Source organism: Octodon degus, unplaced genomic scaffold, assembly GCF_000260255.1.
Source record: "Octodon degus isolate 3935 unplaced genomic scaffold, OctDeg1.0 scaffold00133, whole genome shotgun sequence".
NCBI classification, from domain to species: domain Eukaryota; kingdom Metazoa; phylum Chordata; class Mammalia; order Rodentia; family Octodontidae; genus Octodon; species Octodon degus.
In genome coordinates this window covers 2203968-2220824 of record NW_004524709.1, presented here as the reverse complement: position 1 = coordinate 2220824, position 16857 = coordinate 2203968, and the positions used below count along the sequence as shown (strand labels likewise).

Here is a 16857-nt window from a genome sequence, read left to right as displayed (position 1 = left end):
CCCCTTCTTCTTGAACATCCACCTACCTGAGAGACATCATAGCAGCAACTGGCATGTCATGACAAGGAGTCCATATTCAGAATACCAGAATGACAGGCACTACAAGCATGAAACTACTATTACAATTTACCATCTGCAGTGCAGTAGCTTAGTTCACAGGTATCAGTATATATAGTTAGTCAGGGTGAGGATCCTTCCAGTTTACTAGATTAAAAAATCTTCTGGAGATTCTCAGGATCATTGCCTTGCTCATCTTTTACTTATAACTGTATGGCTTGACACTGTCATGTTTCCTAGCTCTTCTCCTTTCCCTCTATTGATTAGTTAGTCCTTGAGATCCTGCTTTCCTTTTACTTGTATTATATCTTTCTATTTGTATTCTTTTGAGTGCTTATACTAGGGAGACTATAGGATATTTACACATGTGTGTCTGGTTTATTTCACTTATGAGTATATGTTCAAGTGGCATCCACTTCAATGTAAAGGCTTCCAGTTTATCATTCTTAATAGCTGAATAATACTCATTGTGTAAAAATACCACATCTTTTTCAACCATTCCTCAGGTGAAGTGTCCAGACTCTAAAAGCCACCTCATCTTTACCCATTTGGGAGACTATGTAGGAAACTATGGGGCAATTATTATAGGGATAATGTTGAAAATCCCTAATCTGTTTTTTTTATTAGTTGTGATAATTATGAAGTTCCACTGATAAAGAAGAACAAATTAGAGATGCTATTAAAATAGAATATAAGATTTTCTCATTGACTAGGAGACAAAAAGGGGAGGTATAGAAAGATGGAAGCTGAGGATGTTTTCCAGCTTACTATCTTGCTGGCCCACCCATTCATTGAGATAAGTAATATAGGGAGAGGTCTTAAGAGTGGGGAAATAGTAACTTTCGCATTGGAAATTTCCACAGATCATTTGGATGGATATGTTCCTAACAGATATAGGATATTTAACCTCAGGGCAGAGCAGAAAACATTAAGGTAAGTAGCTGGTAGGCAGGAGCCTAGTGATAATAAGGGCCCATGAGTATCTTTCAATATGAAAAGAAATTTATGAAAACAGAACCCAGGATACATGTTTAGGGCACAGTATTTTACACTCTTCATCATCTCTATAAAAGAAACCAAAATTGCATTATTTTGGGAGAAAGTATTAATGATTTCACTGTGTGTTAAAAAGCAGAGCAGGAACTTGGCTTCGGATATCTTTTCATGGTCCCTGTTACATTCAACTCTCCTCCAAACCAGCTTTTCAATGTTCTGAGCTGTTGGTTGATCTAATCTTTCCTTTCAAAATCAGCGACCAGCTGAAGTATTTCTTCTTTCATTATTTAGAGTTCTATTAAAGTCTAAATTTGACCAACAAAGCTTTTTGATGTTACCACTGGAAACATTTAATATCCACATTGCAAACTTAAAAAAGCATAGCATGGTTGAAGAACACTGAAATACAGTGCTTGAACCCCCCTGCAACCCAAGCTGTAGCATCTATTCAATAAATGCTGTTCTGAGAGACTGAAGGTCACTGTTATGTAAGACTGTGGGATGCTATTTTTGGGAACTAGGTATTCGGCACCACTGAATTTGACAGACCTGCCTTTCATCAGAGCCCCAACATGTAGGTGACATGCTCTTCATTTTCCTTTTCTCAATGTGAGTGACTGTCTCCTTTGAAACAAATTATATGAAAATGTAACATGAATGTCTTTAAAATCAGTATAGCCTACTGCCACTTAAGTCATTGTCAAAATGCATCTAGGTAGTGCTACTGATGATTGCCCTTAGGACTGAGACATCTTTGATTTTGCTCTTGCCTAGTAACAAGTTGTTTCATGGTTAGTCAAGTGGATTCAGAGTCCAGAATTACCTGTATCAACGAGCTGATGTGTTCAGTGTGATCTCATGAACTTGTTGTTCCGTGAACCACTGTCTCCTGACTTTCCTTCTTTAAGACTAAGGGTGAGGGGGATTCAGTGCTTCTGACTTAGAGGCACTGGTGGGAAAAATGGTTTATAAATCTCTGAAAATATATCATAGAAAAGTTATTTTTTTTAGCTCTAGATCTGTTAAATCAGTGCAAATCAGACACTGAGAGACAGAATTAGACAGAAAAAATGTGGGGATGAAAGATAGTGAACATGTACACTGTAGTTAATGGCATTTCTTCTTCAAGAGTTAGTCATTTGGCAGTAGTAAAATATGCTGGTTGGGCTGTTGATTTTATTATTTGTGGTATAGGGATCCAACTTGGGGATGCTTAACCACTGAGCTACATCCTCAGGCCCTTTTGAATTTTATTTGGGATATGACAGTGGTGGTGAACCTCTGGCATACATGCCACAGTGGGCTGTTGGTATCAGCGGAAGCTCTATAGGACTCGCTATCACTTATATAGGATCTCACTGAGTCTTTTCACACCTGTAATCCCCCTCCCTCAGCCTCTCAAGTAACTTATATTACAGACATGAACCACCACTTCTGGTTCCAACAAAAGCCTGGCTTTAATGTGCCATTCTAGGCACTCTTTGCAGCCCTTTTCTATTCAGGTCCTAAACCCCACAAAGCTCGTGTTGAACCTTGAGTTTATTTTTTCTTGATTTCTCATAGGTTCTGACTTTTTCCACCCCCCACCCCCCGTGGTTGGCTCAGTCCACCCTGCGGGCAGGGCTAGCCTAGAATGTGGTGCCAGGGATCAAACCACAGTCCTTGAGCTTGCCTAAGCTTGCTTAAGCAGGCACTTTAGACTTCTGAGCTATCTCATTGTCCCCTTTGTTTTTTCTTGAGATATACCCTATTTCTTCTCCTGGCCATGAGGTTTCCTTTTCTATGTGGACTCTTTAGCCCTGGGGATCCTTTCTTATTTAGTCAACTGACTGCATCTTCCTCTTTGATGTGGGTCTGTTAAGCTGCTGTCAACTTAGTCAAATGTTGGTCAAGGGAAGTTTTAGTTTTATGTGGCAACACATAACCTTGTGCCTATAAACTGTTATCAAAGATGTCTGTTTTACTATAAGTGAGTAGAAATAATCCAAAATATGAAAAACTCCAGATTTACAAGCAGTATGGAATTCAACAACTCATTCAAAGGGAAATTTCACAACTGTTTAGGGCAGATGACATTCTTTTTAAGCCTCTCAACTCACAGGAAGATTCATATAGACAGCATTCCTTATTATGTGATACTGTATTCTACTCTAGCATTCATATTGCAGTTAAATTTTCTTTGTTAGCAAGTCTCTCAAGCTGTGGGTATCAAGAGAAACAGGATAATAAATGCTTTCCTTTCTGGCAAGGAATTTCAAATCCATGAATGATGAAACAGCAGGGATTCTAGACTCCTATGATTTCTACGAAGTGGAAATTACTGATTAACTCTTTGTAGCAGAAAACTACTCCTCATGCTTCAGAATTAGCTTTTCTGGCCTAAAATAGCATCAATTCCATTTGTCCCTGGACAGTCTGGGACATAATAACTTTATGTAAGTTCCATTCAGAGATTTTCCAGCAGGTTTTAAAAGTACAGATGAGAGGAGGAAATACACTGCCTGCTCAGATACACTGGAAAACTAAGGACATCTCATATCCCACCTTACTTCTTTGCCTCCTGTCCTAAATGGTATCCTGCTCTACCTTCAGAACATCTGAAAGGAAGTCTGGAAGGTGGGAGCCTCTTTAGCCACAGCAGCTTTTCTCCTCTTTAGTACTCAGGTGAGGGGACAGATCAACTCAAGGGCTGCAAGCGGCACACATTGACACCCATTCCAGGCTGCCCGAATGTGAACTGTGAAAAATGGCCAGAACAGCAGCTTTGGTGAAGTCTACTTCTACAGGATGATGCTTCTCAAAAGTTACAACATGTATGTATGTACTGCCTAGGATTTAATGTTTAAAAGGTTTTAAACTGTATTTTATCATATAAGGCATAATACTTGAATATGTCAATAAGATACACTGTAAAATGATCATCTCAATCAAGCTAGCACATCCAGTACGTCACATAGTCATCTGTGTGCATATGTGGAGAGAACTGGCAAGCCAGCTTAAATGCAGGATTGGGGTAGGGTCTGAGAGCTGCATTCTTACAGCCTCAGATACAATCAATGTTGCTGGTCCATGAACCATATGTTAAGTAAACACGACTATGCTGTACTTGTGGGAAGACAACTGGTAGGTGACAGTGTGTACCTGTGGATCCAAATGAAACAGAAAATAAGTCTTTACCAGCTTGGGGGCAATGATGGCCACTTCTTCCTACAGTAACTCTCAAACTCATCTGAACACTGGAATCCTTTGGGGAGCTTTAAAAATATGGAGGTACACTCCTATCTGAAGAGATTTTTATTTAATTTGCCTATCACAATGCTTGGGTATATGTATTTCTTAAAGATCCATGAGTGATTTTATTGTGAATCACTGCCCTATTCATAGCTATAAACATTAATCAAATGTCATTTTCATTTTTCTTCATTAACTTCATATGAATTCACTTACCTCATGTAACATTTTAGTAAATGGCCTAGGAAGTATATCTCTTTAGATCTTACAGATTAGAAAGGAAAAATGGAAACTCCAAGAACAGCTGCTCATATCATAGAGGGCAGAGCCCTGCATAGACTGGTAACTTGAGCTCTAAATTTCTTACTGTTTAAAGTGATGTGGTTGGCATAATCTTGTAGAGAAAGTGTGGGGGCATATGTTGTTCTTCTTCCACTGCTAATCATACCTGGTTGTGTGACCTTCAGGGTGTTGTCACCAGCTTCTCTGGACTTCACTTTCCTTACCTATGAGGTAAGAAGGCTGAGCAGTGTAAGCTTCTGTAGTCTGCATCTACCTTTACACTTGGCTTACTTTCCTCTACATGTCCTTTTCTGCAACACTGACCCATGTAACACATTCAAATAAGCAGAAACTGTCTGAAATGAGATACAGGATTTCCAGGCATTGGAACCTTATTTTCATTCTCCTTACAAATATGTAGCTCTTGTTAATTACCTATGAAGATTTTACAGCTGGACAGTTATGCCTCAGGAATGATTTAGATTATTTAGTGACCTCAGTCTAAATTCTCTTAAATGATTCAGTGGTACTTGTGAAAAGTTTTCTTTGGAGTTGTTGCTACAGTTAGTGCCTCTACAAGCTGCAGATATACCTCCTTAAATGATAGGAAATTTTGAGTCATAAAATAGCAATACATTGGAAAGACAAGTAAAAGGCTCAAAAAACAGGGTTCTTCTATATCATACAGGAGTAATTCCTTATTAGAGTTCTTGTTTTTTGTGGTTTTAGTTATCTATAATCAACTATAGCTAAATATTAAATGAAGAATTATACAAATAAATAATTCCTATGTTTTAAATTGTATGCCATTCTGAGAAGCAAGGATAAATCTCACTCAGTGCTGCCTGGGATGTGAGTCATGCCTTTGCCCCACATATTCACACTGTACTGTAATACATATAAGAAAAACAGTATGTACAGGAATGGTACTGCTGTGACTTGAGGCATTTACCTATCCCCCCATGGCTAAGGGGGCACCATTATACTTGTATCTAAATTCAGCAGGTCAATTACTAGCCAAGAAAGATGTTCACCGATTTGCCACTAGAAAAGTTTTCTCTAACAGGTATAGACATTTATCTCTTGAGCTTAAACAATAGACTTCTATTTGATGAGACGAGAATCTGAAAATAAATTATTACTGTTTTATTATTTATTACCTCATCATTTACATGAGATCAGGTATGTATAAGCTCTTGGCATAGTTCCCAGAACACAATAAACACTTGATAAATGTTAACTACTATTTTATTAATTGTACATGTATTGTTATTTGATTAACATTCTGAAAGCTATAAGAAAACAACAGTCATGTAGACAAAATGTCTCTACAAGCAAAATTTGCTAGAAACACCCTGAACTGTTACTCTGACTATATTACTACTCTGACTTTGCAGCTAGCATATAAAATATTTTCAATGACAGCAATTAAGTTTTGATTTCCTGTTCCCTTTGACTAGTTGACAATACTTCAGTGTATACTGAACCCCACATGCTACTGAATATAAAATATCTGGCATGGTTTCCTGATACACACTTAAATATGTGCTCTGCTGAAGAAACAATAACATTGTGTGTTTAGGCAAGCATAGAATGTCTACTGTTTCATAGATTAAAATATATACTCTGGCCCATTAACCTTGACATAACCTTGAGTTTCCAGGAGCTGAGTCTTCATGTTTACTCGGTCAGTCCTGTCTCTACTGTGTGACAGTGTTGTAGAAAGTGTGGGCCTAGAGATTGTTAAGAACTTTTTTGGTCCAACCTTAGGCTCCCAAGGCCACCAAACCAGCATTAGTGCTTTTGCTGAAACAACAGTAGAGTTCACGTAGGCCTCTGCCTTTAAAATATGATTACTCATTTAAATTCATTAAAATATTTTTATTAGTGCATGCTTGTGATGCATAATGAGTATAATCATTGTGCAGAGTTGGTACACATATATCACATCTTAGTCATTTAAATTCATATGAAAATGGAGGCTACCATGTGATGGCTGGAGAGAATTAACCAGAGAACAGAACAGCCTAGTCCAGGCTCCAGCTTTTTACCCTCTGGATGAGACAGGTGAATGCTTTGATGATGGGACAAAACACAGCAGGCAGCAGAATGGGAAGAAGGAAGAGGAGGGACAGGAATGTTGAAGCTTCTAGGCTTCTGACACACTATGCCTCTGCTGACTCAGTCTTGGTGCTCTTAAAGACGCTGAGGTCAAGAGAGCAGGAGTCACTGGCAGAGCTAGGAGAAGGCTGTGCTTGATCCCACTAATACATGTATGTAGAGTTTGCTGCATGAGTATTTCTTAGAGCTTTCTTTTGTGGTAAAGTCTAGTTCTTCTTCCTTACTGTCAGCAGCTTGAGCAGATTCAAAAGCTTAGATACTCTGCAGAGTTCATGGCTCAGACCATAGTTTCCTCATCCTTAAATTATCAAGGTTGAAGTAGCTGCTTTCTGAAGGTCTTTAGGTATTTTCAAGGCAGAAAGGTATAATGATAATAGGTAGGCTGAAATTTTTAGTAGTTTCTCAACTTTAGGTCAGGGAAGGCTTGCTCATTTTTCCTGCTGCTTCTTAGAGTTGTGTCATCAACAGGGTCTCTGCTTACTTTTCTGATAAGCCTTGTCTCTCTCACCCTACCCTTCCCGTAAAGAACCAGGAAGCAAAGAGATGGGGGAAGGGAGAGAGGCCAGCTGGATGGAGATAGGCATTAGTATGCAGATTATGGCTTGGCACAGAAGGCCTGTGGATGCAGATAAAGAAAAGCACCCTAATAACATGAATGTCAATGAGACAATATTAGTAAAGCTACACTCATCTGAAGAAAGGTGTTGCATTTATAATCATTTTTACAAAAACAGTTCCTCTTACAGTAATGACTATCTTTACAGCTTCCTCTTAGGGAGCTCCGCTTTAGTAACTTCATCCCTAGTTTTGAGCTAACATCTTGCTTCGCCTACCACATGTTTTCTATGACCTCTGTGTAAAAGAGTATGGTTTCACATTTAGGGAAGAGCTAGGCTATGTGCCCCAGCTGGTGTACTGCAGCAGGATCAGCTTGTGCTTTTTTTTGTACATGTGAGTGTGTGTATGTGTAAGAGTGTGTGTGCGTGCGTGCGTGCGTGTGTGTGTGTGTGCATTTTAATAGGTGACTTGTAGGTCTCTGCTGCTGACTCTGGGCACTGTTCTATGCAACCAGAGATGGTATGGCCCTGGTGCACCAAATGTGGCAGTTCTGCATACCACCCTTTGAGTTGTAGTAGTGGGAAGAGCTGAGGATTCCAATTCAGTTAGGGATAAAAAAACTAGGGGCCACAAAGGAAGCAAATGTGGTCCTTGGGAGAACCCTCACATGGCAGAGCTAGGACTGGCGAGCCTTCCAAGGCACATAGCACAGTGCAAAGGCCTTCAGTTTCAGAGTACAGATACATTAACTGAATCTACCTGCCTGTAAAGTCAATTACTAGCTGTGTAACCTCAAGCAAGTTACTCATTTTACCTTGTAGGCCTGTAAAAATTAACATACAGTTACATTTGTAATGATATTTTTTTAATGTGCTGGTCTCCTAGTCATTCTTACCATTACCTAAAATGCAGCACACATTCTGGCTAAGTCCACTGTCATGAGGCCAAACTAGTGGAGAATCTTAGTAACTGCCTCCATTTCTAGTTCCATTAGTGCTTTGCTACTAGGTCAAAGTAGGTAATTTAATCTCTGGTACCTCAGTGTCCTCATGCTATCCAGAGATCACCTGAATTATTTTTAGAAGATATATAACAAATAAACAATCCCATAATGCTGTTTATAAACATAGATAATTCACTTATCTATGCTAACTGAGGATATGAATCAAACAGATAAAAGCAATCTACCCATAATCCTGAAATGTCATTAGGTTAAACACCCTTTAATGTTAAACTAAGGCTGCATACAAGGCATTAAATTGACTTGTCACAGTTAATTCTTTTCCCTTTTCTTTCTCTATTCCTTGGTAGAAAACTATGAATGCTAAACCTCTTTTGAAACTCAACCAGATGGGAGAGATAATCAAAGCTTGAATGATCCAGATTTGTCATCAAGTACTCTCAAATTACTCATCAGTGTCTGAAGCAAGTAAAATCATATAGATATAGACTTTTTCATTAAATTAGAACATAAATATAGACAGGGCATAGAAAGCAAAGAAGGTTTGAAAGTTTAGGAAGGACTTCTCCAGGAATCATTTCGTTCCCATCTCTTTGCTTGGCAGACTAAGAGAAGAGAAATTTCAAGTCTCTTAAAGGCCTGGTGGAGAGGAGGATGGCAGCATAAGTGTACACTGAGTACTGATGGAAGCCATGACGGGAACAATGGAGAATACAAGAAAGAACATTTGTCAAAGTGTCCCTTTCTGCTGTCTCTCATACACAGCATTTACTGCTTATCTTTTCATCTGTATGACTTGTGGCTAGTGAGAAGTATGATGATAAGAGTACTAAAATATTGTTTTATTATCAAAACAACTTTAATAGCTTTAATGAGGCTGCCTGAGCTCGTGAGTGCTATGTCCACAGCTAACACACAGAGAAATACTCAGCTTTTTTTTTCCTAAGTGATAGTGCAGTAACCAGATCTGGCTGAGCAGGGATACGCTAACGCTCCCTTTGATCCTTGCTGCAGTTTCTCTAAGCTCAGCCGCTCTGTACTTCTTGATTGGTGTGGAAGAACATCTGAGTTCCCAGGAGAAGGCTCTCCACACTCACCCATGTCATGTCCTTTTTTATAACGTGGCCTAACGCCTGTGGCTGTGTCCTGGCCAGCCTGCTTCAAGCGGACATAGGTCTCCTGAGCTATGCCCAACTCCCAGTGAGGATGCAAGCTCTGTCATTATCTAGGCGATGATTTCCCCTGGAGATCCCATAAGACAGGATTTGGACAGTTCTCTAGCTTTGCTCCAAACTTTCTCTCCTGCCATTTATCTATCATAACCTCCTTCTTTGCAATTTCATCTAGACCTTTAATCAATTTCAGGATTTTCCCCTCTGAGCTTCTTTTGAAAGCTTATCAAACTTTGGGGAACTGAGGTCTGTATAAGCCAATGTCACAGTCCCAATTTAATCTTGTACTGTTATAGAGAAATGATTATCTCTGAAATCTATTACTTCATTTTGCCATTGTGCCATCCTACCATACCCTTACAGAAATGATTAAGATACCAGTATCCCTCAAACAGTGTTGCAGCCTGCTTCTGCAAATATGATCAGTGACCCATGTCAGGGCACTTATGTACATTCTTTCACAAGCCCCTATAATAATCCTCATGCATGTTGTTGAGACTATTTGGCTTGCAAAATAAAAGTCCATACTTTCCACTGAATTCTAGTTTCCAGAAAATGGAGCAGCCAGCTGTCTATTTTAACCCTGGGTTTGCATTTTCAACTTTTCTCCACCAAAGAATCCTCATTAATTTTCTCACATAGACTTCCTTGTATTAAATGGGCCATGTTTCAAAAGTACCCAATTTTTAAAATTTCAGTTAATCAGAGTCATGCATAACAACTGCCTGTCAAAGTTATTGAGTCAATCAACTGCCAGCCCAAAGACAAACAAACCGCTATTCAGGTAGCATATAAAACTTTATGGTGGATGAAATAAACAATTTCCCATGGCTTTTTATAAAGCATTAAAATGTATGTTCCAAGATCCATTGGGCCTGTGTCTGTAGTCTATAAACTATCAGGCCAAGATTTTTCCTCTATCTTCCAAATTGTTTCTTGAGCTAGGAGCAATCTTGCCATACATGGGGCTGGTACCATATACCTGGATGCTACGTCTTCACCTTGAAGTGGCTCATAGAGTGAAGTGCAACTCTATACTTAAGGGCCTCTTCTATAGCCACATCTTGGCACCTTTCATTATGGTCCTTAAAAAGCCATCCTAAACACTAAGATCTTTAGGCTGGGGAGGTAGCTCAGCAGTCTAGGTGCTTGCCTGGCTAGCAAAAGGACCCAAGTATGATCTCTGGCACTGCATGCCATACTGGCCCTGGACCCCAGGTGCTGAGCCTGGCACCAAAACTCGGTGTGGTAGCACACCCCTGTAATCCTAGTGCTGGGGAGGCTGACACAAGAGGATCAGTAGAAGTCTCAACTGTGTAGCGAGATCCTGCACCAAATAAATACATATAAATTTTAAAAACAAAACAAAAAAACCAAAGATCTTTTTGTTTACTTTTTATTTCTGCAAGTTTTATGTATTTGGACCATGGAGATAGCTCAGCCAGTCTAAGTGCCTGCCTTGGTAAGCTCAAGGACCCAGGTTCAATCCCTAGTACCACATGATGTGCCAGCTCTGCCCTGAGCACACAGCGCTGGCCACAGAGACTAGGTTTGGTGATGCATTCCTATAATCTCAATGCTGGGGAGGCTGAAACAGGGAGAATCACTACAAGTCTGAGCTGTGTAGTGAGACCCTGTACCAAACACATTAAAAAAAAGATTTAAGTATTCTATATAAAAACAAGGCAAACAGAAGGAGAATGTTTCTTTTAGATACTACAAGGCCAAATACATCAGTGAAGGTCAAATTCTGCACATGTAAATCTGAAGGATGTATACCAAGCACATGTCCTAGTTTATACATTCCACAGCAAACATGTTTTATATAGTGGGTGGCTACTTAGTGAGAGTACCTACCTACAGAAACTATCAAATAGAAACAAAGAATTCACCAGAGCTTTTCCAGAGCTCCAAAAGCTTTACAGGCAGGATTCTTCCTATTCAGCCCCTACTCTTCTGTTAAGAAGGGAGAAGGCAAGGGTTAATGGAGCTATTCAATTAAGCTCTCAAGTGTGCTTTGCCATCCACTATGAGTCAGCTATGTTCCTGGGTCAAACATAGGATTATTACAATATTGAGGAAGTCAGACAATTCATGGAGCCTAAAATAAGAAAGGTGATTTCAATAAAATGAGTAAGAACATGGTGGCAGGCCAGCTAGAAAATGGGACTTAAAATAACCACTTCCTATATTATTTTGGCTAACCTGATATTCATATGTGTACATACATGAATGTATGTTTAACTGTAGGCATGTAATTGCATGTATAGATATATATGTTCTAGAGAGAGATCTGTGTATTTGAAACAAATCAGGTCATTATCACACATATGTAATATTAAAACTGCATTCATCTTACATTCTGAGTAAAATCTCTGTTTTTACTGAATATTTACTGCATATGAGTATGGTATAGGCTTTGTTGCTTTGGTGACTCAGTTACAAAGGACGTGGCTGCTATTCCTGTACTCCCTAGATTCCAGAATAGTGTCAAACAATCTAGTCAATAACTATTTGCTGAATAAATGAGTGAATATTTTGTATTATACATGACATAAAATCTTGAGGTCTTAACAAAACTCATACAGATGTTTTGGTTGCTTTTTAATAATAATTTTAAATGAAAGGAATTTGAGAAAAATATTTATTACATTGGTTTCATTGGGGCTGGTGAGATGGCTCAGTGGTCTAAAGCACCTACTTAGAACAAGCTTAGCAAAGCACAGGGACCACGGTTCAATCCCCCAGCACCACATGTCAGCCCGCCCTGCCCCCTGGTGGGCTGAGCTGGCCACACACACACACACACACACACACACACACTAAAATAAAATAAAATAAAAAAAAAACTTTAAAAAAATTGGTTTCATTAGGTTTTGATTCAGATGGGATGGTTCTAGGGGATAATTCCCATGATATGAGGAGATGAGAGATGAAAGATTTTATGACACAAACAGTAACAATGATGATAGTGATAAAATAAAAATGGCTTTGAGAACATGGGCATTAAATACATATTAATACTAGGGGAGATGTTTCAAACAAAATGAATACCTCAAAACACAGTACAAGGGGCAAACAGAATTTCATCCCAATGAAAGCCAATCTGTCCTGCTGAAAAAGTACAAACCCCATTATTAAAGGGCACAATGGGACGGTTCTATGGAGAGCTAAGATAAACTACCCTTGGGAAAAAAGTGCCTACCATTCAGGTAAATTTTCTCCTCTAGGGAAGGCCAGGAAAGAGTCTATTCACTTCATGTGGGTGGACACACTTGTCCCAGGAGGCCATTTTATTTACTGCTTCTTCCTACTGGATCAGGCTCATTTGTTTTTATATCTCAAATCTATGTGAAGTTGTTGCTCACACTGTGTTATTATAAAACACCTTTCAGTATGCCATCAGTAAAATGGAGTACTCTAAATAAATGTTCTCTTAGGGTAATAACTCCTTAATATAAACCGCATTTAATAAAACTTGTAGTGATTCCAAAAAGGAAAGGGTAAGGCGTACTCAGAGAAAATGTCTACAAGAAATTTGCAATTAATATTTTACAAGACATTTAGATTCCACAGATTCCTCCTAGCTGTTAAAGTTTAAGAGCTTTTTCAAAACTGTATTCCTCACTGTTATTACATCCTTAATTAAATTAATTTACACAGTGAATGCTCTAATGATATTGCTGTAGATTTTCAATCAAAAAGCCTCATCGCTAGAGACAATATGTGTTAAGATCTTAGAAAAATCATGACATAAGACATGGTTCCAGCATTGGTAGAAAGGTATTTGGCCCTGACACCTGATTATTGCAAAGGTCTTGCTGATTTTTTTATGCTTCAATAGAAGTCTTTTATTATATTTTACTTTTTCATTGAACTAAATTAGTCAATGAAAACAAAATAAATCTTCCAGGTTGCCTTCACAAGGATTTCTTTCTTTCCTGGACACATTATGGGAGACACAGACCTATCTACTGAACACCACCACCACTTGGTTTCGCCTATGTGAAACCCTTAATAAAGGAAGCTAAGTTTGTTACACCATCAAAGCAGAGGCAACCAAAATTTGTTCAAGAACACAAAAGGCCCAGCTGTGGAAAGAGGACATCTAATGATGCTGCACTGAATTGAACATTCCAGCCTTTGCAGACAGTTAACCACCATATTCCCTTCAGGCTACTAGAGCACTACTAACCAGGATGTCAAGGGTGTATGTGTGTGTGTGTGTGTGTGTGTGTGTGTGCACGCATGCGCACATGCATGTGTGTGTACAACTGGCATTCTTTCACAACTGGAAAAGCAGAAAAACATAAAGTGAGTATAAACCAATTTCCTATCCACTACCCATCCTCCTGGTGAGACCAACTAGAAGCCTCATCAGGCTGGATCTTGGCTATTTCAGGCTAACACCTAGCTGTTCCTGGCCTGGATCAAGCATCCAATAATCATTTGAGACTTATCATTCTCAAGAAATATCAGTAATTAATGGGCACTGTACCTAACACTTAATCTATAGCCCCCCAGTTCAAAGAAACCTTTTCTAGAGGAAAACTTTATCAAATTAAGGAAAATAATTCCTAGCTTCTCATTCTTGGCATTCTGTGTGGAGATGTTGAATTTGCTCCTTTTGTTTGTACTGTTATAGTTTGAAGATTTATGCTGAACATTTCAGAAGATGTACAATCCAGTACCTTAGTTATAACAGATGAGGAAGGCTAGAGAAATGTATCCCCAGTCACTTGGCACTGACTGCCCAGGAAAGCTCTGATTCTTCACCTTAATTCCCCCGCCCTTCCCCCAATGGCCCATTTAAAGGTCTCTAAGGTATGATATGGAAAGGAGTGTACCTTTAAATCAAGACCAATGCACAGACACTTTCAACTGCATATAGACAGTCCTAGCAACTTGGTTTTCTCTCCTGTACTAACCATGGTCTTTGTTTCTATGATAGGAATATAGCACATAAAAGGGAAAGAAAACTCCTAAAAATTAAGTTTGATCACATGACAAAGCTCCTTAAGATACAAAAATATCAACTGCAAAAGAAAAGTACACTGAAACCCCCCCAGCACCATTTGATGTTGTTATAAATGGGAAGTTTTGGACATTTTAGAAAAAAAGGTAGCAAGTGCCTTTCTAATGGATTTTATCTGCAGGAAAATGATTACAACCAGAAAAGCTTTAAAGTGTCAGCTGGTGATGCATTTTTCTTTATCCCTTTTATTTTTATTCAGAAGGAAATTGAAGGCATATGGCAAAGTGCATCATTAATTTCTTATTAATTTCATAATAGGAAGGCAACTAGTTAAAATAGTAGTGCTACAACTTTAAATTACTGAAGTAACTTGGTATTTAATGAGAGATTTAGCACAGCAGGGGTTCTGTTAAATTAAGTTATGCCTTCACATCACAGTAGGAAAACAGGTGTATATTGGTTTAGAATTATGGAAATGTTGACGAATTGCGAGGCTTGTAATCAAACAGCAAGGCTCCCTGTAATATATTTTTTCCAAGAATATGCATTAATCTTTTATGTTGGGTCCCATTTCTTCCTGTCCACCAAAGGCTCACAGTTGAAAGGCAACCACTTTCATGTTTTTCCTGCAGCTGTTAAGGGTGATGTTTATCAGATAAAGCAGCACATAAATGCAAGATGTGGAACTCTGTCCCTATTTGTCACATTTGAAACAGCAAATGGAGCAAGTATATATATTGTGAAAGCTATGAGCCTTACAAATTAGATCTGACTTTTCAAAATTTTGTTTAGCCTGCCTCAAGTAATTGGGTATATGATATTGAATTGGCTAAAAAGAAACCAAAAAACAATCTATCCATCACCTTTTCCTAACTCCTAAATTATTGCTCTTAGTAATGCATCTCCAAAGCCTTCACTTCTAAATTTCACATGCCGAAGTTTTAGGAAGAGGAAAAAGTACAATATTAAAAAAATATGTATAGAAGGTATTATTTGTTTGGTAAGAAAAGGGAAAGAATAGAATATACCAAACAGAAACATATTCTCTAGCCATTCTATGTATTTCAACATCCCCTGTTCAAACTATAAGTTTCTAGAAATCATCTTGACACAGGAATAGGGCATGCTGGGAGCTGTGCTTCTAGTATAGGAGATGCATCAAAATTAACCAAACTTTGCATTAAGTTAAAATATGATGCTATCTGGCATCAAACTATATCATATACCTTGCATGGTAAATAATGAGTCATCGCAAGTACTTTTTTTTAACATACCAAGGGGGAATTTTGTGTGCTAAAAAACATTTATTTTTAGGAGAAGGAACATAAATCAGTCTTTTCATTTAATTAGGAGCTTGGAAAATACAAATTATTGCCTTCTATTGTTGTCTGGGCCAGTAAATATTTGCCATGATTGCTTCACTCAATAATGTGACCTACCACTGCAGTCTTCTAGGATTATGTTGGAAAAATTCCATTTACCTGGAGAAATAAGCTGAAATACTACTATTTTAAAAGTCACTAAGCAAAGCACTTAGACTTAATAAAAAAAGCAGCCTTACTAAAAACCCCCTTGGAAGTTTCAGGGAGAAGTAGTTAAATTAATTAGGGAGGGATCATTTTGGTATCACACACTTACTTTTCTTTGATTTGCTCTGATACAAAGAGAAAACCTAAGTAGCATGATGTAAGATCAAGGTTCGCAATTTATTGCTTGAGTGATTAAAAGGCTTAATATTCTGAAAACATTTTGCTGAACATTTTACAACTATAAGTATAAATTTTCAATGGCTTCTGAGTATATGAGGATACAGTGCATCTGTGTGCCCATGTTAGCATGCACGTGTATGCAATTACACACTTTAGTATATGAGTACAGACAGAGAAAATTGACACGAAGTTAGAACCATACCCTGAAAACAGTGTGGGCATTATTTTATTTTGCTTTTACTTTTACTAAACCAAGTTTCAATAACTTCAATATCATTGCAACAATACATACCATGATATTGAGTGAACTCATCACTGATATTTGGGAAAATATAAAAACAGCACAAAGAAATTTATACTTACATGGAATATATAGAAGTGCCACAAAATCCCTTAAAATAATTTATTCTGATAAAGTTGCTTTATGCAACATCAGTTCATTTCTACATTGAATATTACTGGGAAGGAAATGGAAAAAAACTGTAAGCTTTGTATTTTCTGTTCTGTAGCAACATGAAGCCACAAATTGGACATTAAAACATTGACTTTGTTAACCACCATTGACTGTTTAGAAATCATTAGGAGGCTTAATATTATGGCTGTACAGGGTACATTTTGTTCTTTCAAAAGAAAATCTAAAGACCAAATTTGAAAAGGGGCTCCTGGTGAGTAAAAGCTTTTCCTTTTCCATTTGCTTCACTTGTGTGTGTTGGGTTTTTTTTTTTTTTCCTTTTAAAATCTTAGCCCACCCAATAGTCTTTGGCAGGCACTATACCCAGTGGGGTCACTCTGATT

General features: G+C 38.2%; 1 protein-coding gene across 9 annotated transcripts in view; it reads right to left on the bottom strand.

Moving 5' to 3' along the window:
* Positions 1-16857, bottom strand: part of Celf2 (CUGBP Elav-like family member 2) — a 598848-nt gene that overhangs the window by 101367 nt on the left and 480624 nt on the right. The window lies entirely within an intron of this gene.